The sequence below is a fragment of the Crinia signifera genome, chromosome 6, assembly GCF_055691185.1.
Source record: "Crinia signifera chromosome 6, ASM5569118v1, whole genome shotgun sequence".
NCBI lineage: Eukaryota > Metazoa > Chordata > Amphibia > Anura > Myobatrachidae > Crinia > Crinia signifera.
The window spans coordinates 162,109,603-162,137,384 of NC_139222.1; the positions used below are offsets into that span (position 1 = coordinate 162,109,603).

The 27,782-nt window shown below is 43.1% G+C and overlaps 1 long non-coding RNA gene across 2 annotated transcripts; it reads right to left on the reverse strand.

Annotated features, from left to right (window-relative positions):
* Window positions 1-1,804: 1,804 nt before the first annotated feature.
* Window positions 1,805-25,793, reverse strand: LOC146007128 (uncharacterized). 2 transcript variants are annotated; one of them, XR_014444248.1, is made up of 3 exons: window positions 25,728-25,793; window positions 3,081-3,179; window positions 1,805-2,384 (listed from the first exon to the last, which is right to left on the reverse strand). It is a non-coding gene; the product is annotated as an uncharacterized LOC146007128 (long non-coding RNA). The 2 variants fall into 2 exon arrangements; XR_014444247.1 differs by having other exon boundaries at window positions 1,805-2,387.
* Window positions 25,794-27,782: the final 1,989 nt, after the last annotated feature.

The following is a 27,782-nucleotide window of genomic DNA, read 5'->3' on the forward strand; positions in this document are numbered from 1 at the left end:
GCCATTTTAACATTATTTTCAAATGGGTCAATGGAATTTAGCTGTAGTTCAACACACTGCAAGTAAGTACGTCTGTTTGCCTTACTTAGGGTACTGCCAGACTTACTGATCTGTGTTCACAGTCCCATAAGTTTGCATACAAATATCTTCAAGTCCAGGGTGAGATCAGGCTGAAAGGGGAACAAGTTGAGGTGCCATTGCCAGCTGCAATGAAAAAATTGCCCACTTCGCTGTTAATTGGGTTGATCCCTAATAAACTGATAGACCCTACAGTATATTAATCTGTTCTATTGTTTTTTTTCTATATAAAAAATAATTAATGCTGTTGATATCATGGATTTACCCTGTCTAAACCTATTTGCTGTTGCCTACTGTCATCTCCATTGATATCTATTAGGATTGCGGAATCAGGAAATTATCAATGGATGAAAAGCAAAACTTTTCAATAGTAGGTAACACATTCTGTAATAGCAACACCTGTACCCATCAATGGGGACCTGTACCCATCAATGAGGACCTGTACCCATCAATGAGGACCTGTACCCATCAATGAGGACCACAGAAGCCAGAATTGCATCAATAGGTTCCTGCCCCTTTAAAAAACTACTAGATCGACCACTATTGGTTGACAGTGCTTAAAAGGTTCACACAGGAAAAGGTAGGCACTAGGTTGATATTGACAAAAGGACCTCAAGCAAAAGATTGAAAAATAAATGGTTAACACATGAAAAGGTCAGCATAAGTATTTCATGGTTTTGGTTGTCGATGTTGACATCTGTCAACATGGGCCCCCAACTAGTGTAAGGTGTACCATCGCATGTCGTGCTTCATTCTCAATTGTGGTCCACATGTATGGTAATGTAAGTAAAAGTAATCTGAAAGGAAAAAAAATAAACACCCTGTGCATGCATAAAGATTTAAGAGGTGAGGCCGCAATGCCAGATCTTTCAAGCACGACCCCTCCAAGATGGCTCCAAGAGCAGAGATCTTCATCTGGCTCACATATGCTACATGCTGAGAACAGAACTGGAAGCCCAGGAAACGACAGTGTTATTGCCATGCAACCAGCCCAAATTTTACTCTGGGGCCCAGCGATTCACTGTTTCAACCCTTGTCCAAATCATCTAGTGGTTTACCCCCCTTAGCAGCATCATGTTTTACATACTGTAGCATTTGGAAGTGGGGGTGGCCACCAGAACAAAGTGGGAGCATGTCATCTCAGCTTTGTAGGCCTGACAAGTCAGGGTCTGTGTCATTGGTCCTGCACCCAGAAGAAACTTTCCCATGGCTAGTCTGAGTAAGCTTTGGGATAAGTTCTGACACCACCAGACATTAATGGGCCTGGACAAATTCAATTTGTAAGGCCATTTGGATTCATTAGCAATTTTTTGATTACTGAATTTTTTAATTGTCCAAAGTTTTTGCGGCTTCATTTTCACAGTATATAATTACTATAATAATCAATGTGATGTGTAAGAGGTGATTGTTTCAGTTACATTGGCTAATAGAATAGACAAAAATACCTAGATAGGTTAATCAGGGGCAACTTTTTGAATAACTAATAATTATAAATTAATAAATATATCTCAAGTCCACAGCTCAGATAGCGGCTCCCAAAAAAAGACTAATAAATCTTTGCAACAAGATAAACTAAAAAAAGAGGAAGAGAGCGCACTGTGTTGATCTTTTAATTTGTTATTATTTTACTCAATAAATGTTAAATTCAAGAGATAAACAATAAAATCATATCAATAAAAATACATATATTTAGACAATAAAAAATAATTAATATTAGACATCCGACTGTAACCACTTAGAGCCTGATATTAAACTTTTTGGCCATTAAATTAGCCTAAATTTGATATAGAAAGTTCCCAAATGGATTGTAATGTCACAACAGTTTCCTTAATTTTGGATAAATTGTACCAACTGCCCCTAATATTGACACTGTTCCTGGTGGAAATATATAGGTATAGGAGGGTAGATGCGGCGGTGCTGCTTTTCAAGTGTCCGCTACTACTGATGTTGCTCCGATGGTATGGGAGACGGTACCGGGAGCAGACACGGTGTAGTCCTGGTGGCGGCTGGTCTGCTGGCGACCAGCGTAGCTCCGATGTTGAGAGAGCTTGCGTTGGGAGCTTACACCGCTACAGGATGTTAATCAAGCCCGGGCATCCAGATGGAAGGACGTCTCTCGCCGCACCTTTACTCGGCTGCTATCACAGTCGTCACATGTTTGGATGGATTGGGTCAGTCCGGCAGTTGGTTTGGAACTTGGCAATGGTTAGAGGCAAAGTGGAGGTCTTCAGGCTGAAGTGGATGTCAGATGAAGATAAAATCTTGACTCGTTTCTCCGTCTACTGCAATCCTGACGGTTTCCTCATCTTCTGATAATAATAGATTGATAATAATAATAATAATAATAATAATATATAGCGTACGCATGCAGGAGGCTATGCTGCCATAAAATCCTGCTACTTTTTTTTTTATCGCTGACCATTTGCAAGGGGATTGATATGGCGTTTGGGGGGAGGAGTAACTGCCCATTTTCTGGGAGTGTCAGGGAAAATGCAGACATGCCCAGGTGTTTTAGGGGAAGTCGTGTGACGTCAACTCAGGCCCTGATCAGCCTGTTTCTATCGAAGCCACCAAGTAAGTCCCAGGCTACTCACAGCCTGCACACACTGGGAAAATCATTAGATTCTGGCTTGTGAATGGATTGGCATCTATTTGCAGGCCTGCAATATTTTTGTAAGCTGTGATAAGTAATTCACAGGCTTGAACAGGGCGGGATATCACTCTGGCTGGGTGGGTAATGTGGCCTCTGCACATTAGAAGCCGAGCAGCCCTAATGTTTTTGGAAGGATGCCCAAGTTATAATGGAATACTGTATATGAATTCTGTATGCAAATATTAGCCAATGTAAACTAAAAAAAGAGGAAGAGAGCGCACTGTGCTGATCTTTTAATTTGTTATTGTTTTACTCAATAAATTTTAAATTCAAGAGATACACAATAAAATCAATAAAAATACATACATTTAGACAATAAAAAATAATTAATTGCACTGTGAATTCGCACCTGTCCGATCAGGTCTGAATTAGGCCCATTGTCTGAGTAACATCTATGTCACACCTTCTGTGCACTCTTCAGCTGTATTAGTTCATTTTCATATACCATCTATAAAACAAAAAATATATTTTTTCATATATTATGTGCATAAGGGGAGAATTCAATTGGCGGTGACTTGCTCATCTGGTTAAATTCACACAAAACCTGATGCTCTTAACTGTGGTGGGATCAAAAGTGTCCACTACCCCAAAAGATAGCAAGCACTTTTGAATAAAAAGAGTGAGGATTGACCGGGCAAGGAGTGTAAATCAGGCGGCCATTGTTGGTGCTTAAATGATTATGCAACAGTAATTTGCTCACTTTGCCCACAGTTGAATTCCACCAATCCCACAATAGATTGCAATTATGCATGATCCCCAATGACCTTGAGTAATAAAAATGTCTTTCTTCAATGCTGCCTAATCTATTAACAAACTAATCAATATCTGCATTAATAAGTGTGCCATCACACTGAAGAAATAGCGCTATTTGCTCAGCATTGCCATGTTTTCCAAGCTTGTAAATGATGTGTCTCATTACTGCAAACTGCTCATTGTCATTCATTTCTATCTCTATGGATGCCATCTACCTTTCATTATCTCCTTCGTAATTTGAAAAACGAAAATAAACCAAAAGAGAGAAAAATAGAGGGATGATAGGTATATCATGCAGTTGGAAAGAATTATAATGTATGCAGTGCTTCAGCATGCGGCAAGGAGGTGAAATCTGATAATTGGTAGAAGGGAGAATAACACGAGCAAATGTGCAAAAGGAAATAAACTGCAAAAAATAACACCATATAACTGTTTTACGAAATAGTAAAGTTTAATTGGAAAAAGTCTTAAAGAAAGGCATTTGAAAATCAAAAAAAAGAACTCAGCAAGTGCGAATACAGAATAAATAGAAGCATTCCGCCCTAAAACAATTTCACGGTTCATCTACTCAGACTCTTTGAGCAATACATCTGATTTTGAATCGAGCATGCCTAGTTCAAAAAGGAGAAAGGCAACTTAATGCGTTAACTGCTGCCACATTGCACCCCCACCCTCATCATTAATGTTAACGCACTCCTAATGCACTGATCCCCCCTCACTTAGCTATTATTTGTTGGAGAAAAGTGAGAGAACTCTGTGGTCCTCTTTATTTTTACTTTTACTTATATTATTTTTTTGTCTGCAATATTAGTTTATGTTCGCTAAATAAAGCATTTAGGGCCTTTTATTCAGACCTGTTTGCTAGCCTGCGTATGTTCGCAGCACAGCAAACAGGTAAACACTGAGGAGGAAAGGAAGTAGTGCTAAACCAATGAGGAGTTTTAAAAATAAAATAGCATTTAATAGTGCACATATAATAACATAGAACATATAGCAAAAACAAAATTAGTGCTGCCCTAAAGATGCCACTTGAATAACTGAAGGAAGGTTGGATCCCGCCAGGGGTTCATGTAGGTTGGAGGAAGATGCCATTCAGATCACATAAGTTGGTACAATTTCCAAATGGGTTCAAGCTGTTAGAGTAGGGTATATTTACCGAAGCAGTTCACCTGGGAATTTTTATATCCTTTTAGGATTGCATTGCAGCGATATCCTCCTTTGGTGGTGATAATAAAGCCACTGTAGGCCTGAGAAAAATGATGAAAAAGTCCTCCAAAGTATGGCGGCTGGTTGGATCCAAATAAAGTGCAATGTGCAATAAGGTGGCAGAGGGGGGCAGGTAGATGCTCAGCTCCTGACACGTTTCGCTATCATAAAGGACAGCTTTTCAAAGGTATGAGGTAAACACCACCCAGCCCTGCCGAATGCCCCCCCCCACCGCCGTTCGTATCCCCTCATTAGCATGCGAATGGTTGTGTACACTAACACATCCCCTCGCTTATGCCCACAATGAAGAGATCGATGGTTGCTCACCAACCAATGATTTCTCTTGTCTTCAGTAAAAAAGTCAGCCTAACTTTTCTAGCGCTTGCTATCCACCAAATTCGGGGTAGGTGCTGACGACATGAGACGTCAGCCATCTTCCCCAAGCAGGCATCGACACGCCTGCGACTGCAGGGAAACGCAAAACGTTTTTATGGACACAACCACAAAATGCTGGGAGTTCCCCTGCTTCTGCACCCTGCCCGCCCTCTTCCCACCACTCCTGGAGCGAATGGCCTGGCGAGTGTGAAACTCACCAAAGCCGTTAGTGCCCTGGGTTTGCACATGCGCATATTCTTGCATACGCAAATCCTAACCATCAGGGATGGGGCCAAATTTGTCTCTCAATGAATGGTTTTGAATTGACTACTTCGGTGGTGTGCCTGGAAATTTTCAGTTGCGCTGCCACAGTGGGCTATCCTGGAAAATTTTCGGGCATACAACCAGTATGTAGGTGTGCCTCCAGAACCACTGGTGCACCACTTCTAGGGGCACCCCCCATTCATCACTCCCCCCTTCTTTTGCTCTCCCATGCCCCTCTTCTCTGGCAATCATTATACGCTGGAGCTCCCTTGCCGCTGCCATTCGCTGCAGTGAGCAGCGCTCGGGAGTTCAGGCACCCAAGTCCCCCTGAGCCGCCCCGAATATCCTGAGCCTGCCGCCTGGTCACTGTTGTAAATGGCGGCAGGGTGAGGAAGGAGAACCTCTACCTGGTAGGTATTTCTGGGGCAGGAAAAACCTGCCCTGGTAGGTTTGTACTACCCCAGAAAAACCCACCACTCAATCAGAATCAGCTTTGTTGACCAGGTATACTTGCACATACTAGGAATTTAGTTTGGGTTGCAACAGCCAGTCAGGTACAGTTAAACATTAACAGTACAGATATACATAACACATACAGGTATAGGCTAGATGTACCCTGGGGATTATAGATGCAGGGAACATATATTCGCTGAGCTGCACAGCGCCAAGGCAGCCATCAGCGGTGCCACTGGTCATTGCATCAGCCAGGTGGGTAACAAATATAGGCAGAGACAGTACAGTTATCACACAGGGAACACATACCTGCCATGCTGTACAGCTTCTAGGCAGACAAGTGAGTCTGTGAGGCCGGGGGAGAGTCAGGGGGGGGTCTGTGAGGCCGGGTCAAGGTGATGTAGCTATACCTCCTCCCTTTGGAGCTTACACCTGGAGCTGGTACAGTCTGCTGGGGGGCCAGCAGGCTGGAAATCCCTGCGTCTTTTGCCTGTACCTCCTCGGCACTCCCGTCCATGGGGAGAAAGGACGATGGTGCTGCCAGGGGGACCAGCATCCTGCTCTAGGGGCTGTCAGCACTCGCTGCCCGGGGGGCCGCAGCACTGTCCGTCCCCTAGTTGCCCTGCATCAGATCATTCTCCTTTCCGTTTCTGGGGGGGGGGGGCACAAGGCCGATGGTGCTGCTAAGGGGGCCACGCTGCTTGTTTCTGGCCATCCTGCGCCAGGGACACTCAGCGCTCGCTGTAGGGGGGCTGCAGTGCTGCCTCTGCCCTCTCCATCACCTCTGCCACCACCATGATGCACGCTGCTCTGGAGGCCCGGGAATGGTGGAGCTCTGTGGATGGGGAATCGGAGCTCCATGTGCAAGGGGTTAATGTCCAATATCATACAACTCCTGCTGAATAATTTAAATATCCAGTCACATCCAGTCACAATAACCCATGCCGATTACATTAAGACTTGTGCCATTCAATTTAAAATGATCTCCAGAGAAAAAAGATAACACAACCTAACAAACCCAACAATCTGTAATTGCTGAAACAATATATAGTAATGGTGACTAAATACAATTTATTACAGATCTTCCCATAGAAAATACAGTACATGCTATGCTAGCTGTGGCATATTGAGACGTTATGCAGGGAATAATTATATAACTAGCAACATTTTGTGCTTGATTGTCATTTAACAATGTTTTCACAACTGCAAATTTAAGCTTCCCCCACTGCTGGAGAAATATGGCCCTGATACAGATGTCAGTGAATGCCTTAAGCTTCACGTGTATCAGTGCTTAATAAGTCTATGAAAGTTATGAATTAATTAATTTAAGTAGAATTCAGCACTCAGTCAATGGACAGCTCCTCCTAGCTCTGCCTTGTAAAACTCAGCTTAATGCAGGGGTTCCTAAACTTTTTCAGATCAGGGCACCCCAGAGTATCAGAATTTTTTTCACGGCACCCCTAGGCAAGAGTTTCTCATTGAAAAAGTCAGAAAAAAATATAAAGTTAAGTATAATGTGTCTATATCTCATCCTAGTGGTTATTTATGTGGTAATGGACAGGATTTACTTCTGTTTTCCAACAATTTGACTATTATATTGGCGATAAATAACTTGAATTTGTCATAGACCACCAATCCAAGGCACCCCTGCAAGTCTCTAAAGGCACCCCAGGGTGCCACGGCACACAGTTTGGGAACCACTGGCTTAATGTAATGCTGCCGATACACTTGAGATATTGCATGCAATCATATGACTTCGACCACTTCTGGCTGATAAATCAAAAGATTGTATGCATTTTTTTTTTATATATATATATATATTTTATTTAAGAACTGTACAGTACAAGAATAAAATTTATACTTTAGCATATTAATATAAAAGGTCAAAAAGTCAACATTACAAGTATGATATGCAATGAACGGTAATAAATATTGTTTTTGGACATCAAATACGTGGTTAAGTCTTTTGTTATAACAATAGATATCACTCATAAAATACACTATACTTCACACGATCTATCTTTAAAGTAAATGCAATAAGGCTAAGAATTCGGGAACATAGTATCTGGCATGTAAATGATGGATTATATCAAAAGGGAGGAGTATTATTTTGTAATGTTGCTAAATTATACCAGGATGTTAATTGAACAGCGTTTCTGAGAGCATTTTTAGTGGTTTAAGGCAGAGATCTTACGTGTGGCAACCAGATTGCAAAGAATTTTTTCGCTTTAGCATCTTTATTAAGAGACATTTCCAACCAGTCCATTTGGAACAGGTATGAGATCCATGGTATTAATAGCGAAATGGACAATGTGTTAGACGAAATCTATTGCGACAAGATGGTTTTACGTGTTGCAGCGGCTAATTTTGACATAAATATTCTCTGCCCTGCTGATTGATGAACCATATGGGGGGTTGGGTATATGTCCCACAAAGCCCATTCGGGAGTTGCAGTAAAGGTTATGTCATAGTGTGTCTTAACGTATGCACATACCATATCCCAGAAGGGTTTTTGAGAAAGAGAAGGCTGTCATTAGTGTGGCGCACTGGTAAAGAGAGGTGGTTTTAATAAAAATTAACTTTTAATTATTACATCTTAAAATGGCGATATATAAAACACATAACATACATGGGTAAAGTTTTGACAAGGTAAAGATAAAAAAGGAATGAATCCTTGCTTAGTGTGTTTCGATATCCCTTAATGAAAGTTATGGACAGTGGTTGTATCAGTGCCACACTCGATGGGTGCACTGATCACTGCCTTCAATAATATCACAAGTATCCCCACTGTTCGGGCCCCCTCACATTTATTTTATGATGATTTGGTGTGTCTTGTTCAAAATCGCCTGGTGTGTATCCACACGTAATTTCGTATGCAATAAATTGGTTGGATATGGAGTATTATACTTCCTCAATTAAATAGCATTATAACAGAAAGATATGCCACTGTAGGTGTATGAAAGAGGCCGCAGTGAGGTTGGTGAGGCGGATTCGGGTATTTTGCCTATAGCATATGCTGCTCATACACTACCAAACTCAGGCTTTAATAAATACAGTTGGTTGGTTGGCTGTGGATATGGTGTAAGACCAGAGCCGAATTTCCCATTAGGCACGTGAGGCACCGGCCTAGGGGCGGCACATGTTTGGGGCGGCACTTGGATGCCTGTGATAGTACTGTCAGCCCAAAATGTACCAATAACTGCAAAATATCCACTGTACTGTACTATATTCCATCTTAAATAGAGTTTAAATGGATAGGACATGCAGATACTGCCCCTATAACCTGTCCTACTTAGTAAACATTATTGTTGTGTCCAGGGGCGCCCTCCTCCCTAAATCCGCCCCTGTGTAAGACACTGTTTATGATGCGTTTAGTTCACCAATCATCATTGTATTGTAGAAACAAGTGTGTGGATAATATGCCGTGGGCCCCTACTGGGTGAGTCCCCTTAAAATTATTATCATGTGATTAAATGCGTCTTATCACAATCACCCAGTGTGTACCCACAATGGAGATTGGTACAATAAATTGGTTGATTCATACATTCGAATTTTTACTGAATATTACAGTTTATTTATTTGTGTTAGGTAGCACTTCGGCTGTAAATACGTGGAGGAGCTCCTAATGGCGAATGAGGTCGGCAGGAGTATTGCTTATAGCATGCCGCTCATACGCCCAGGTTCTCTCTGTACATCTGGCTGTTCTCCGGGTATACACACGGGCAGTGTTATTGTAGTTTGTATGCCGGTGTTACACTGGGAGACACCACAGTACACACTACATTGTATTAGTGTGTAACCGGAATACAAAGTTGCACTGATAGGGGGAGCCGCACTGTGACCATCCCACTGCAGTGTCTCCCAGTGTAACACCGGCATACAAACTACAATAACACTGCCCATGTGTATACCCGGAGAACAGCCAGATGTACAGAGAGAACCTGGGCGTATGAGCGGCATGCTATAAGCAATACTCCTGCCGACCTCATTTGCCGTTAGGAGCTCCTCCACGTATTTACAGCCGAAGTGCTACCTAATACAAATAAATAAACTGTAATATTCAGTAAAAATTCGAATGTATGAATCAACCAATTTATTGTACCAATCTCCATTGTGGGTACACACTGGGCGATTGTGATAAGACGCATTTAATCACATGATAATAATTTTAAGGGGACTCACCCAGTAGGGGCCCACTGCATATTATCCACACACTTGTTTCTACAATACAATGATGATTGGTGAACTAAACGCATCATAAACAGTGTCTTACACAGGGGCGGATTTAGGGAGGAGGGCGCCCCTGGGCACAACAATAATGTTTACTAAGTAGGACAGTTTATAGGGGCAGTATCTGCATGTCCTATCCATTTAAACTCTATTTAAGATGGAATATAGTACAGTACAGTGGATATTTTGCAGTTATTGGTACATTTTGGGCTGACAGTACTATCACAGGCATCCAAGTGCCGCCCCAAACATGTGCCGCCCCTAGGCCGGTGCCTCACGTGCCTAATGGGAAATTCGGCTCTGGTCTTACACCATATCCACAGCCAACCAACCAACTGTATTTATTAAAGCCTGAGTTTGGTAGTGTATGAGCAGCATATGCTATAGGCAAAATACCCTAATCCGCCTCACCAACCTCACTGCGGCCTCTTTCATACACCTACAGTGGCATATCTTTCTGTTATAATGCTATTTAATTGAGGAAGTATAATACTCCATATCCAACCAATTTATTGCATACGAAATTACGTGTGGATACACACCAGGCGATTTTGAACAAGACACACCAAATCATCATAAAATAAATGTGAGGGGGCCCGAACAGTGGGGATACTTGTGATATTATTGAAGGCAGTGATCAGTGCACCCATCGAGTGTGGCACTGATACAACCACTGTCCATAACTTTCATTAAGGGATATCGAAACACACTAAGCAAGGATTCATTCCTTTTTTATCTTTACCTTGTCAAAACTTTACCCATGTATGTTATGTGTTTTATATATCGCCATTTTAAGATGTAATAATTAAAAGTTAATTTTTATTAAAACCACCTCTCTTTACCAGTGCGCCACACTAATGACAGCCTTCTCTTTCTCAAAAACTGTATCTAATCTTCTGTTCTAGTGGCAGCACACCCTAAAATAAAGATTTATTTAAAGTCTCATCATTATATAAAAGGGTTATATCACATACACAGATATCCTCACCTGTGCGATTGGAAAAAAGCCTTTTTTTTGTGTTTCATATCCCAGAAGGCCCTCACCTCTGGACAGCTCCACATGCAATGCAATATATCTGCGTTGGGCGCCTTGCATTTGAAACAACAGGAATCAGTGGCAGTGCCCATTATCAATCTCCGTTTCGGCGTGTAGTACACATGGGCCCTTATTCAGATCTGATCGCAGTACAAATTTGTTCTCAAAATGGGCAAAACCATGTGCACTGCAGGTGGGGTAGATGTAACATGTGCAGAGAGAGTTAGATTTGGGTGGGGTGTGTTGAAACTGAAATATAAATTTCAGTGTAAAAATAATGCAGCCAGTATTTACCCTGCACAGAAACAAAATAACTCACACAAATCTAACTCTCTCTATACATGTTACATCTACCCCACCAGCAGTGCATTTGGTTTTGTCCATTTTGAGAACAAATTTGTACTGTGATCAGATCTGAATAAGGGCCACGATGTAGCAGCTTATATTGCATCTCCATGTATGAGGCTGATATTATCGTCTTGTTCAGTCGTACAAAAGCTGATAGTAGGGAGGGTAATGATACATTAGGTAGATCAGTGGACCATTTTGCTAATCCAGTATCTAGAGTGTCTAGATCTAAACGCTTCTTAAGATGTTAATACAATATAGAGGTATTGCAGTGGCGTAACTATAGCGCCGCAGCCCCCGCGGTCGCGGGGGGGCGCTGTGCATGTGGGGGCGCCGGGGGGCTGCGTTGCTATAGTTAGCACCCTCCCGTCCGCCCATCCACCGCTTGCCGCCCGCTCATCGCCCGCCAATCCGCCGCCCGCAGCCTTACCTGTCTTCAGTTCTTCTGCTAGTGAGACGGACCACAATAAAATGTCCGCCCCATATAGCAGCCAGTTCTCCGAAACTGTCTGCTGTATGGGGGCGGACATTTTGTGTTGGTCCGTCTCCATAGCAGAAGAATGAAGCCAGCAAGGGAGCCGGGACCAGCGGCAGCAAGACAGGTAAGGCTGCGGGTAGGGGATGGGGGAGGGGGGGTGCTGCGGAGGGGGGGGGGCCCATTAATGGCGGGGGGGCGCCCAATTCATAGTTACGCCCCTGAGGTATTGCAAGGTCTATTCTTTGCATGTTTAATCATAACGTCTAATCCTGCGGTTTTGTCAGCAATCGGGATTCGTTTGAGTTGACTAGCTACATAACTTCTCAATTGAAAGTAAACAAATAGAGGAATAGTTACCTTTGGGTATCTATCACTAAGTTGCTGATAGGGTAATATTGAGTCACATCCTTCATCCATAAAATGATATAATAACCTAAGACCTTCCACTTCGCAGTGTTTGACCAGTCTATTGTTTTGTATTGTTTGTTCATTGGTGCATGTATTATATTGAAGCGAGTTGAATAGGGTAACATGTGTGGATAATCCCAGCCTAGAGCGTGAATTTCGCCATGCTTTACAGGTCGTGGTTATCAATAAATTCCCAAAAATCTCAGGAGGATAGTTTGATGGTCTCATGTGTAGGAAGCTAGCTAGTGGTATCTCAGGGCAGAATGTTTGTTCCATGGCCGTGTTGGCATAGTTGCTAGTGGAATGTATCCAATCAACCGCGTATCGGAAGTTGGCCGCTAACATGTAACTCTTTATGCATGGTAGATTGATGCCTCCTAAGGAAGCGTTCTGTGACAATCTGAACATGGATATTCTAGGCTTTTTGCCATCCCATATGAACTTACTAATTGCCAAATTGATAATGTGCAAGTCTGAGTCTGTTATCAAAAGAGGGAGCATCTGTATGGCATATAACAACCGGGGGAAGGAGATCATTTTGATCATATGACATCTGCCCAGATATGACAAGGGCAGGGATCTCCAAGAACGGAAATCAGCCAATAATCTCGCTATTAATTTGCAGAGTGTAAGTGTGTCTACTGGTATTGTGAGACCTAAGTACGTCAATGACCTATCCACCCATATAAATGGGAATTCTTCGCACCATCCCAATGCCGCCCCTCTATGTAATGCCAGTGCTTTGGTCTTTGATTTATTTATCAAGAAACCCAATATTAATTCAAAGTCTGCCAACGTACGTAAGAAGCCCATAGGTGTGCGCAGCCTATTTTCTTAGGGGATGCACCATGGAAAGGGGCGTGTCCATCACTCCTATTGGCCGTGTCCATCATCACCTATTATTAATACATAATGCCACATACTGTAATGCCCATTATAAATAATGCCAAGCACAATAATGGGCATCACATACTGTATGCCACACACAGTAATGCCCATTCATAGTACTGTATACCAGATTCCATAATGCCCAGTACACGTTATGCCACACACCATCACTTATATGAGCCTCCCATCCATTCTGGGACTGTAGGCAAGTATAACACACAGTATACATACAGAAAGCTGATACACACACAGCATGCACATATATACACACATAGTATACATACAGGCACAGCATGCACACACAGAGTTGTACTATAGTATACACAGAGCCCCCTCCCACACACACACATAGTATACATATATAAAGCCCTTCTATACAGTATACATACAGACAGCTGACACACACTCCCTCACTCACACACACCTTTTTGACATAAAAATAAAAAGTAGCTAGCATCATTAAAGACCAATATAAAAAAGTTCCAGCATCATTAAAGACCAACATAAAAAAAAAACTTTTTAAATCCCCCCCCCCCCCCAAAAAAAACACAAAGTCATAGACTGCCCATATACTGTAACATACCTGTACAAACCCCCTTGTTCCAGCATCTCCTGATAAGCAGCAGCCCTGCAGCACATTCTAATTGCCAGGCACTGGGCAGGAAGTCCTCCAGCCCTCACTTAGTAAGCAGTGAAAGAATTGCCTGAGACAGGTTGAGAGGAGCTGTGCACTTCAGCTCCCCATACAGGCTGCCATGGTCATCACTATAAATTTAGTGTGTATCCTGCTGCGGGCTCTGCAGCGTCTTTCACTGCAGCCAGCCAGGAAAAAAAAAACACTGTTCGACAGATTTCAGCCCTGGCTGCAATCGTGCGCAGGGTGCCCATCATTAGGAGGTGCCTGTGCACCCCTGGCACCCCCTGTGCGCACGCCTATGAAGAAGCCAGGAAACGCTTCCTGTGGGTTAGTGAAGTAGAGTAGGTCATCAGCATATGCTGAGACCTTGAGCTCAGACCTTCCATAGTGTATTCCATGCCAATCATGCTGGGAATAAAATAGTCTAATTAGAGGATCTATGGCCAAATCAGATTGTATGCATTTTAAGGGACCACGTGGCGTAATGTGTGGGCACACCATTAAAAGTCGCGTCAATAGATATGTGATGCACGTAATATCTATCGAATTGCAGGAGCGATCGCATGTACTTTTTTAACCACATGCTCTAATGCAATCCGTGGGTGGGGGGTGGAGGAAATGCTTTCATTGGTGTGTGGTTTGTGTACAGGGGGCCGGGGGGAGCGCTGGTGGCATGGGAGAGAGCGGGCAGAAGGTGGCGGAGTAGCGTAGCTCTAGAAATAGCGCTAGGGGATGGCGCGGGTCAGTGGTGGTGGCAGAATTTTTTAAACCCTGGGCAGCCCTCTGATTGGACTGCTGACCACCAACACCCGCTAGCACTACTTTTAGTGCTATGCTACAATGCAGCCCTCTACCCACCCTCTTCCAGCACCGATGTGCTATCTCAAGATGGCATGCGACATCGGGTGCTGAAAGGGGGCACTTTTTGCACCACAAGATGCGATCGGATTCGATGGACATTGCACGCCGATGTCACATCGATTCCGATCACAGAAGTGTATGGGTAGCGTAACACACTGAGGGGGTGATTCTGATTGACACGCAGCGCTGCGAAGTTCGCCTGCGACCAGCAGGGATATCCCCCCCACCTCGTGCGCTACAATCCCTGCATGGCTGCAAATGGATGTTTTGCATAAAAATCCATTTGCAGCCCATGGGGCGACACCCACATCATTCGATGGTCACTGAGCATCGAATGATGTGGTGAGTACATGCAAAACTAAAACACCAGGTGTCTTAGTTTTGCATGTGTCCTATGGGAGGACAGGGTGTGCAGCTGACATCCGGTAATGTCAACTGCCCGTTCCCGGCACCCGCATCATCGGGGCATTTGCATCCGAATGCCTGTTCCACATCCGCTGCCCGAACTCTGTTTGCCATGGCTGCTCACACACAGCATATGCACATGCACAGAAATGTGCATGCGCACATTCGCATGGGAACGCATAAATCAGGATCACCCACTAAAGCTGTAGAAAAAGAGCTATGGGGTTAATGGTGTGCTTAACTCTATGGCTGAATGTTCTACTGCATTTATCAGACTTGCTGGGAATGTTCTATACAAAACTACTATCAATAAATACTTTCCCCTCTATTTGGCTGCATTCAGATATTTCACTGTCATCCTCTTGCTTTGTAGCTACTGAAAATCTGTCCTGTGAGCAGTATGCTCTAAAGCCTATTAATGCAGCTTCTGGACAATCTGGTTACTTGAAATGGGTATTTCAGTCATGATGAACCAAACCCAGGCCACTCCAGCAGTCTCTAGACCATAATTATCCTTTATTTATATGGCGCCTCAAGGGATCCGCAGTGCCCAATTACAAAACACACGCTCCGGGTGCCAAAGGGGCACAGGGTGCTGCCCCCCCCCCCCTCCGCAAATGAGCCAGGAGTAGAGGTGCTCTCCCTGCTATACATGATACATCCCCTGCTGTCCTCTCTACTCTGTGGCTACTGCTGCGCCTGTCACACTTGCTGACAGGCAGCAGCGCCGACACCACTTCCCTCCCTGTTCCCTCCCGGCTTCTAAACACCATGGTCAGACGCAGAGGGGAGCTGCGGCAGGGACATAAAAGGGGCGGGGCTAATGGACAGAGGGGCACAGCTACACAGATGGAGGGGGCGGGGCTATACGGGAGCAAGACTGGTGGAAAATGAAACAGGAAAGAATCAGCTGCCAAAAGCCTGAACTAGGTGAGTAACATGGGAGTGTACTACAACTGGTGTGGACATATGTACAGGCAGCACTACTAGTGTGGGCAACTGGTGTGGGCATATGTATAGGCAGCTCTACTACTATCAGCAACTGGTGTTGGCATATTTACAGGCAGCCATGCTACTAACGTCAGCAACTGGTGTCGGTATATGTATAGGCAGCGCTACTACTGTCAGCAACTGGTGTGGGCATATGTACAGTCAGAGCTACTAGTGTCGGCAACTGGTGTGGGCATATGTATAGGCAGTGCTACTACTGTCAGCAACTGGTGTGGGCATATGTACAGGCAGCCACGCTACTAACGTCAGAAACTGGTGTGGGCATATGTATAAGCAGCTCTACTACTGTCAGGAACTGGTGTGGGCATATGTACAGGCAGCGCTACTAGTGTCGGCAACTGGTGTGGGCATATGTATAGGCAGCACTACTACTGTCAGCAACTGGTGTTGGCATATGTACAGGCAGCCATGCTACTAACATCAGCAACTGGTGTGGGCATTATGTAAAGGCAGCACTACAACCGTCAGCAACTGGTTTCGGCATATGTATAGGCAGCGCTAATAGTGTCTGCAACTGGTGTAGGCATATGTACAGGCAGCACTTCTAGTGTCAGAAACTGGTGTGGGCATATGTACTGGCAGTGATACTACTGTCAGCAACTGGTGTGGGCATATGTACAGGCAGCACTACTACTGTCAGCAACTGGTATGGGCATATGTATAGGCAGCGCTACAAACATCAGCTACTGGTGTCGGCATATGTATAGGCAGCGCTAGTAGTGTCAGCAACTGGTGTGGGCATATGTACAGGCAGCGCTACTACTGTCAGCAACTGGTGTGGGCATTTGTACAGGCAGCACTACTACTGTCAGCAACTGCTGTCCGTATATGTACAGGCAGCGCTACTACTGTCAGCAACTGGTATGGGCAGATGTACAGGCAGTGCTACAACCGTCAGCAACTAGTGTCAGCATATGTATAGGCAGCGCTAATAGTGTCGGCAACTGGTGTGGGCTTATATACAGGCAGCGCTATTACTGTCAGCAACTGGTGTGGGCATATGTACAGGCAGCCACGCTACTACCATCAGCAACTGGTGTGGGCATTATGTATAGGCAGCACTACTACTGTCAGCAGCTGGTGTGGGCATATGTATAGGCAGCGCTACTGCTGTTGGCACCTGTTGTGGGTATATTTATAGGCAGCGCTACTGCTGTTGTTAACTGGTGTGGGCATATGTATAGGCAGCCACGCTACTACTGTCGGCAACTGGTGTGGGCATTACGTTTAAGCAGCGCTACTACTGTCGGCATTTGGTGTGGGTGTATGTATAGGCAGCACTACTACTGTCAGCAACTGGTGTTAGCATATGTATAGGCAGCATTACTACTGTCAGCAACTGATGTGGGCATTATGTTTAAGCACCGCTACTACTGTCTGCAATTGGTGTGGTGATGTATAGGCATCACAACTACTGTCGGCAACTGGTGTGGGCATTACAGTATGTATAGGCAGTGCTACTCCTGTGGGCAACTGGTGTGGGCGTTACGTATAAGTTGCACTACTACTGTCAGAAACTGGTGTGGATGTTACATGTAAGCAGAGCTACAACTATAATATATATATATATATATATATATATATATATATATATATATGGGTTTGGGGGATGGGGGGGCGCACAAAACATGCCCTAGCTCCAGGCACCATGGCACCTAGCTACACCGTTGGCCAGGGGCGCGGAACGTGGCTGATGTCACCAAGCCCTACCCCCATGCCAGTCAACCGCGGCAATCCCCGCATCCACGAATTGGGGAAGGGGCTAAAATTATGTGAAATTGCACAATTTGCAACATTTTAGCCATGCCCCCTCACTGCTGACCTGCAATATCTGGTATTTGATATGAGCGTGGCAGAACTCCGAAGGATTTGGTGTCATCAAAGATGGTTTAAGTAAGAGAAGCAATATTGCCCTGCTCGGGGGAACAGGCATTATAATAGCACCTATTTTGGGTGATCCTTTTATGTATTTATAAATTGAGATTCAACTGATTGGGAGACACCCCAAGTTCCTCCATCATGGTACTACAATGATCAGCATATCCTCCAACTACTGATCTTGCCCATGCCTTTCAAAGCAGTGATACATAGAATGGTAATTTCTAAACTCAATTCTTTGGTCAGCAGATAAATATTTATGTGTTATTATGCCTTTGTGTGCTTGTTACATGCATATTTATTGTAAGTATTTTGTTGCACAGTGATACTAACTGTCTTTTATTATTTGTTCCACCTCTTTGTTACAAATACATCTGAGTTTCAAATCCTATTGAAGCCTGTTGCAGAGTAAAATATAAGATTGTTGTGACTAACAGAGAATCTTTTAACAATTACACCCTATGGGGGGGGGACATATGTAGATAATTGATTAAGAATATATTCTGAAGAATGGCTCATAAATAAGCCTGCCTTTTTAACTGAATGGTTTGGTAAACTTACTGTAGAGGTGTTGTACTAGAACGATGGGGCAGGGAACAGTACAAAAATAGCCAATGGAGCTGTATGAAGCAGTAAGGTGCACACGCAGCACTGTAGGGATCAAGTTGGCAGAAACCCTGTGCAGGAATATCCTCTGGGGGCGATTTTGTTCCCATGGAGACTGAGCTGTTTACTCCCCACATCCCACAACCAAATGAATATCAAGCTTGGCAAGGTGCCCTCCACAGGAGAGTGAGCACCCACTCCCAGCTCTAATATCTACAGTATTAACTCATTTCAGCCCAGATTTTGAATGAGGAAAGTTATTCTGCATTTATCCTTGCACAGCAAACATTAGATAAATAGATTGTGTTTTAGTATCAAAAAGTAGTTGTTATACTGTAATAATGGGTAAACTATCTGTTCATTAATATCTATCTACATAAATAAATTAAATAAAAAAAAATTATAAAAAAACTGTTTAAATATTTATCAATATATGAAAGTCAGCTGCAGGAACTTAAAGAATTTTTTCCAATCTATTCTTTACAATTTTCTTTTAAACTATTGGCGGAAGTAATATATACATTCTCAGAATTACTTATACCACTTTTACACCAAAATCCCGGATCTGACCTGGTATTTGCAACACGGTTCCAATCTGGGTCTGATCTGGGATTTTCCCCATTAACACTGCGGTGCCTACCCGGATAAAATTCCTGGGCTGGCACTGTTTACACTGTACACAGGTGCAGGGTGCAGCTCTTGATTGACTGCCGATCGCCATGCCGGGACCACCACACTGGAGGTAAGCCCAGCACCAAGGTAAGCTGCTGGGGTGCCTCTGGCCTCCGTGCACCCCCTAACACCCGAGGGGAATGGATGCCAGACACAGGCATCCATTCACCTTCTCAGCACTGGCAGGGTCAACAGCACTGTCACCCTCCCCCGCCAGTGGCAGCCCTTTGTATAATGATCCAGCTCCCGCCTCCCCTCTCTGATGCTGCCAGGGCTCAACATCACTATCTAGTGACTAGCCCCGGCGCAAAACACACAGCGCCAGTAATGTGTGGGAGACCCAGGCCAGAGCTGCATGTAGAGGAGGATCTCCATCGCCCAAGCAGTGGAATCCCAGAGCTGTCAGTGTTGATGATGACTCGGTATGGATGAGGAGACCCTCCCCCAGTGCACAGGTACACAGCATCAATCATACATAGTGGTGAGCGGTGGACAGGACAGCCTGAACTGGGGGTCGAAGGGAAGTTGAGAATACGTGATTAGGAGGTAAAAACTGATACATGTCCCCCCTCGTCTCTTATCTTTTTCTTCTCTGCGCTCTCTCTCCCTCCACCTCCTCTCTTTTTCTCCCTCCCCTCTTTCTCTTTCTCTGTGTTTGTGTTTTTATTTCAACGTTCTTTTTACAGGTGAACTACAAGTCCATGGGGCGCATTAACGCCCCACATGCTGGGACTTATAGTTTGACTGTAAAAAACAATGTTTTAAAAACAAAAATGTTATGGGTATCAGCCCGGCATCCACCACCTAGGAACGCCAAGGACAGCCCCGGGCTTCAGCCCTGGATGGGTGAAGTCATGGTGATAGTGTTTCCAAAGTAAATATGTTTCCAAAGCTGCCTAGCTTGCTTATATGCTTGTTGCGCAGAATCGGAAGGATTAGCCGAATATGATTGAAAAGCCACTGACATCGCTAGGTGAAGCTAGGTGTAGATTTTCATCTACAAAATTGGTCCAGTGGTATGTTAGGTATGATTTAAAGATAAACAATGGGGGAAATCTCCAAATACCATCTGATACACATTAAGGAGTGGTCGAGGGTGACCAAAACAGGGGCATGGTCTGAAATTACTATATCCTAGATATCAACCTGACATACAATACTCAACTGATTCGCTATCAGGATTTTGTCAATATGGAAGAGTGAACCATAAACCATTGATAGTAAATGTATTCTATACGTCGGATTTAGCAATCTCCATGGATCCGTGAGACCCAATGTAGCTCTCAAGGAAGTCCCTGAGAATCAGAGGTTCTCAGTGTATGTGGTGATCTATTGATAGAAGGGTCCTCCACCATATTGAAATCTCCACCTAGAATTGAGGGATAATGAGATCTACTCTGAAGCATGTGTTCTAGATCTTGAATGTAAACATGAGTGTTAACATTAGGGGCATAAAGATTGACCAGGTTGTACCTACTATTATATAGTTCAATGTCTAAGATAATGTAGTGACCTTCGGGGTCAATAGTCTCAGATAGAATGGACACCGGGGATCTTTCTCAAATAATATTGCCACACCTCTGGCCTTTCTATGAAAAAACGCAGAAATGCATGATCCAAGCCAAGGGGCTTTTAAGGTATTCAGATAATAATTTGAAACCCAGTGAGTTTCTTGTAGAAGAACCACATCAGGGTTATAATGGTTAAGGTGTGTTGTAACCCTTTTACATTTGACCGGATTATTCAAGCCACCAACATTCTGGGAAATAATATGCAGGGGTTTAGGGGGTAGGGTATCAGTGTGTGCAGAAGACGACACGGCTACTCACCCAGAGAAGAAGCATGGTGGCTGAGAGTTTTACAAAATGTGCATATCAGAAAAGTAGATTCCTTCCAATCCTGTGGTCTCATATACAAAACAAGATGTGAAACTAGAATTTGTTGGTTAGACAGTGATACATAAAATAACCACAATTGAAAAGACAATATAAATCCGTAATGTCTCACATTAACATTTTGCAATATTTCCCAAACAACCCAAAAAATTGTGTGCTCCATCCTTATCTAGGGGCTCACACAGAGAGCAATTAAACAGACTTCTTAATAAGCTATATAACTAGGGGGATCAACCCCAATTATGTCCATATAGTAAAACATTTCACTCCCGCCCAGGGGGAGTTATCCCCATCAACAAAATTGTATGTGTGTCAGGATAAAATATCATCTTACCGGGGATCTTCTCAGTGATTTATTGTGTATAAAGTGGGACTTTGCAGGCTCTGGATCAGTAAAGAGCAGTTGTGAGCCGTTCTCCACAACCTTCAGTTTGGCTGGGTATAAGAGCGCAAATCTAATATTGTTTCTGTGCAAAAAGGAACAGACTTGAGAGAAATACTTTCATTTCTGGGCTACAGCTGTCGAAAAATCTTTAAAATTTATATATTATGTCCTCACACCACTAAATCTTTAGTCTTACATATGCCACTAGTACACACTCTTTGGCTCTGCAAACTAAGTATCAAGCAATAACAGGCTGAGAGCGGTAAGAGGCGTTGTCACGTGTTGCTCCCAAGCCCATGTGCTCTTTCAATATGTGGTAATAAAATTTCAGTCAGTATACACAGCGCCTCAAGCAAATCTGTACTCAGAAATGAGGTAAGGACAATAAGAGAGATAGGGGGGCATTTACTAAGATCGGAGTTCTATATCACATAGGATGTTGCTATGGGCAACCAATCAGAATCTACTTCTTATTTATTTTGCACCTTTCAGAAGATAATAGATAGGATCTGATTGGTTGCCCATAGCAACATCTCATGTGAAATAGAACTCTTAGTAAATTTCCACCATAGACTCTAGAATACCTAGAAACCTTAAATTATTTCTATGCAATCTATTTTCTAAATCTTCAAGCTTTTTTTGAAGTTGTTGTATGAACCCCTCCTGAGAAGTGACTCCACTTTGGCAGGTCTGCGGGTCATCCTCTGCATCACTTATTTATCACAGATTTATTCCTTCTAAACTCTTGTTCCAATATATCTTGTTAATTTTGCAATCCCATGCTCTTGCTGATTCAAGATATTATAAGCCCTTGTTGACAGAACCTTCAGGAGATATCATCTACAATTCTTCAATTCATCATCATTAGGGAAACAGTTTTGTTGTCATAATGTCTCTTTTGCATATTCCTTCAGGCGCATTAGCAATCAAGGCATACCTCTCAACATTATGGTATGCAGACTCGGGACTCTCTCCGTGGCCCAGCTGCTCTCGGCATGAAAAGAGTCATGGCCTTGGATAAAAAGTGGGAGTGGCTATGCATAATTTCCACATTTGCAGAGATACTCCCCCCATCTTGCCACTGTGAGGGCATGGCTGGAGAGCTGCTGGCCATGCTCCCTCTCCCTTCTGTCTCATTGAATAGCTAAGCTAAGCAGAGCAGCAGCAGGCAGACTCCCTACTGTCCCCCCATCAAGGGACACTGCCGGCCTCAGGTGGGATGCAGGACAGTCCCAAATAAACAGGACTGTCCCACGAAAGGTAGGATCAAAGTTCTTAAAGTACTCTGTTTCACAACTGCTGCAAAAGTGGCATCACGCTCTTCACCATCATTTTTAGAATATCCCTTTTCTACTAAATTTGCCTTAAAAATTTACATTCAGCAACATTTGTTCTTAAAATACATTAACATCCAATTGCATTTTTTTTTCTGGATGTAGCTCTTTTAGATTCCATTTCCATATCTCACACAAGACATTACTAAATCTCTTATCCATGCACTCTTTATATCCTGCATTTATTATTGCAATAGTCTCCTAACTGGTCTTCCCAAGAACAGACTCTCACCACTGCAATCCATATAAAATACTGCTGCTAGGCTGTGTTTAACCGTATTCAATATAAAAGCCTTCTGCTAGCATATAAAGCTATTAACCATACTGCACCAGCATATATCTCTTTACTTATCACAAAATATCTCCCATCTTGACCACTCCGCTCTGCACAAGATCTGCGTATCTCTTCTGCACGGATCACTAGCTCCCATTCACTATTACAGGACTGTCTTTGGGCTGCTTCCACCCTATGGAATGCCCTTCCACACACAATAAGACTCTCTACTAGCCTCCAAACCTTCAAGCGTTCCCAGAAAACTCACCTCTTCAGGCAAGCCTATCATATTTAAGTTCCATACACATAACCCTCTGAGGCACTTATGTATTATTATGTATTATATATTAATGGTGCCTGTCCTTGTGTTTCCCTCCTATGTCCCTATAGATTGTAAGCTTGCAGCAGGGCCCTCTTACTTCCAAGTCTGGCTGTTGTTACCTAGTTTGTTACTTACCTTATGGCTTTTAAAGGTGAGACAATATCCAACACAGCCCCTAAATTAGTATTAAAGGGCCAGCTGTCACAGGTTTCAGGTAAATGAGCTGTGACCACACACTCAACATAATAAACTAATTCACCTTAATATACAAATAATGAAATAAATAATGGGGTTTTAGTTTATGAATTGATCAATGCATTTAAGCTTGTAGCCCATCGCCAAGGGACCCCATTTCACTGCAAGTCCTACACTAACAACTGGTTTCTTAGGTATCTGGCAACTACCGACACATCATAACTAAACTGAACATGTGTTTTTTTTTCTTGGATTAGAGCTCACTTGCCAACTACAGTACCTCATGGCTTCTAAAGGTGAGACAATCCCCAACACAGCACCTGAATTAGTATTAAAGGGACAGCTGTCACAGGTTTTAGGTAAATGAGTTTATCTAGGGTGCATGAGAAAGCGATGATCACGGTAACAGAGGTTAGTTAAAAATTAACCCAAATATATAGATACAGAAGTACCAACGCACTCGCCATTCCCATACCTCCCAACATGACCCTCTCCAGGAGGGACACTTTGCTCTGTTTTCGGACTTCTCTCTTAATGTATGATTGCCGTCACCTGTTCTAAACAGGTAAATTGGTAAGAAAGGTGTTTCCACAGAGGTGATAGAAATCATATATTACGAGGGAAGTCCAGAAACAGAGCATTGTGTCCCTCCTGGAGAGGGTAATGTTGGGAGGTTTGCATTCCTACGAATGAAGTGCAAACAGATCCCACACTTCCCAGGTTGGGGTGCAGTGGCCTGTGACCACACACTTTAGTAAATACAAATACAGGGGGCTCAGCACTCAGCATAATAATATAATTCACCTTAATATACAAATAATCAAATAAATAATGGGGTTTTAGTTCATAAATTGATCAATGCATTTAAGCTTGCAGACCATCGCCTAAGATGTTAGTGTAGGACTTTAATGAAATGGGGTCCCTTGGCGATGGGCTGCAAGCTTAAATGCTCTAAGAGTCAGTGGACAAGGAGGATGCTATGTGTGGCATCCTACAATATGATTGTATATACGTGTAAAAAAATGAAGAAACCTTTTATAAATGTACTAAAGATGTGTCTTCCTCGCAGAGGGGAGAATATTGCATTATTTATGTGATGTTTGGGAAGGACTTTATTGGATTGTCAGCAAGTGGCGATTATTGTGTTAAAGTGTCCCCATAGACTTGTCACAGTATACAGATGTCTCGCTGATGGCTGACGGTTGTCAAGTGGGAGATTATAAGAATAATAAAGTTGGCTGGAGTGTGGCTGGCACCAGGACAGCCGTTATTACCTGGCAGTTCCCCTCAGAGACTGGTAGTCAGCAGAGCTACGCAGCAGGCAGGGCGGATAGCGGTGCTGTGGAAGGCAGGGACACTGAAAGCATCCAATATGGGGAGGGGTGAGTGTTGAACCCTGCCCCGGCAAGCCCAGCACTGCCTTATATGTTTAGTGATGCCCAGGATTACCTACACCTTGAGAACAGCCAGCAGAAGGGGACTGAACCCGGCCGGCTTACCTGGCCTGGGGACGTCCCTACAGAATCGTCATTCTGCCATTAAATAAAAAAAGAGCACACAGTAACAAGCTAAATCCGGTGAAAACACCAGGGGACGCTCCAAACTAGTGCTAGTTATACTTCAGGAGACTTTCAGAGATAGAGAAAGGCTTGACACATTTAGCAAGAGGAGAGCTGCTATCGGTCCTATCTGAGTGGCAGGCAGTTAAAGGACAGTTGCAGCAGCCATTTTGGTGACACGGAGAGGAATAAATCTGCATCATCACACCTTTAGTGTTACCAGAAGCGTTATTAATAGATTGCTCTGGATGACCACAGAGAGTGCAGCATATCAGAGTATCCGACTAGCCTAATTTGCAGAGAGCCATGGATGCCTGTATAGATGTATAAAATATCTTCTGAAGCCGCGCTGAGTATGGAACTGTGTTAAATACTTATTAATTTCGAGGTCAGTAATCTCTACATCAACAGTATCTGCAGCATGGATATAATGTTATCTCTTCATTCAAAAGGAAAGTTTATTATTACAGGCTGTGCTGTATAAATCTTTAAGGAAGAAGAACTGAGATAAACTGTGACTCACCTGTAGTTGTATCCCGGATTGTTGAAAGGGGACTGTAACGTTGAGGACAGTGGCCACCGGGAGGGACTCTGTGTAAAACAAAAGCGCTTTTGAGTTGTTTAGGAAAGGTAACATATTATTGCGCAATAATATAATAGTAATTATTTAAAGGAGCAATTATAAGCAAAGTGCAACTGTGTTAAAGTAGATTCAGGAATTCAGTTCTAGATAGCTAACGTGAATTATATGCATGTTCATACTTTTGTCTTTATTATGGTATGTACGGTAAGTTAATATATTGTTAATGTGCTAAGAGGACTGGAACCGGAGCGGAGCCCGGAGGAGTGAATTCATGTTCCAGTAAAAATAAATCGGTTGTGTTCTTGTGAAAGTGCTCATTTGTTTACTCTGTTACCTTATGAAACAGTACCAAATTGTAATTTGAGTGTTGTAATAAATACAGTTCAATTAATCGGTGTTGCTGTATTTCACCTGAGAAGAGAAGATCTCCGGAATCCATACTGACCTATCCTAGGAGAATTCTACACCTACCTAGAACGCTCAATAAAATTGAAGATAATACTTACCAACCCGAGGTAAGGTCACATTACTCTACTCTACACATACTCTACATTGTGGTGATATACCTCATTCAGTGATTACTACTTTTTAAAGAGGCAGTGTTACCTTTCTACCTTTGGGTACTGTCTATTTGGGCACACCTAATATGACAGGTGTTAAAATTTCCGGATGAGAAAGGAACCTCTTTTCTTATGACCATTTTAAAAGTTATACTTTCACCTGTTCCTTGGTCATTAATTTGATTTTAAAGCATATATTGTGTAAAAACACACCCATCAATGTATAGACATCAATATATAGTCTTTTATGCCACACCCCTGATGAAGTCGATATTTATGTTCATTTATATATTTATGTTTTTGATATCTAAAGTTTAAAAAGTAGTGCTTCAGCCCACAAATGGCCTCTGGACTCTCTCTGTCCCTGTGTCTGTCTTTGCTGTCTCTCCCTTACGCTGTGTCCTCGCTGCCACTCTCCTCACTGCATCACCAATGTCACTCTCCCCATCCATAAGCCATGCCCCTTTTCATGAGGCCACACCCCTTTTTAGTACACATGGCTTTGATGCACACTTATCCATACTACAAGAGTATTTTGGTCTGCGACCACCCATTATCATATTTCTAGATTCACCTATGGTTATATCTTGTTGGCAGAGCCAGATTAAGGCTTCAGGGGGTCTGGACCTGGCCACCACCTGCATGGACTACAACTGGGAACGGTAAAGTGAGCTGAGCAAAGGGTACGTGTTACACTAATTGGGGGTCTATGTTGACAGGTGTCGACAGAGACACAAAAAAATTGTGAAAGATTTACATCAACCTTTTCATGGGTCTACCTTTTTTCATGGTGACCATTCGACCATGTCAACCTTTTCCATGTTGTCCTTTTGATCCTGTACACTTATTGTATATTAACCTTTTGAGGACTTGGTGTTGAAGGATCATTGGCGATTGAAGCTGTGGTTTTGACAAAGATCCTAATACAATCGAAATGTTAACATGTCTCAGTAGGAATAAAAACCTTAGAATTTTTTTTTCATCATAATGGTGAGTACCCTCAATATGTTTTGAGATATATATATATCGCTTATATATTTGCCCAAAACTGTCACTTTGTGACTGTGTGTATAACGCTGGGTGGAGTCATGGGCAGAGTTATACACATATTCTAGTTCACTCTTTCTGACAAAATCCTTCTTAGATGGACAAAACCATGTGCACTGCAGGTGGGGCAGATGTTACTTGTGCAGAGAGAATTAGATTTGGGTGGGGTTTTACTTCAAAGTGAGATCTATATTGCAGTGTAAAAATAAAGCAGACAGTATTTACCATGCACAGAAATCAAATAACTCACCAAAATCTAATTCTCTCTGCACATTTTACATCTGACCCCCTACAGTGCACATGGTTTTGTCCATCTAAGAAGGATTTTGTCAGAAAGAGAAAACTAGACTAAGGCCCACAGTCACAGAGGAGTTTATTCTGGTTGGTG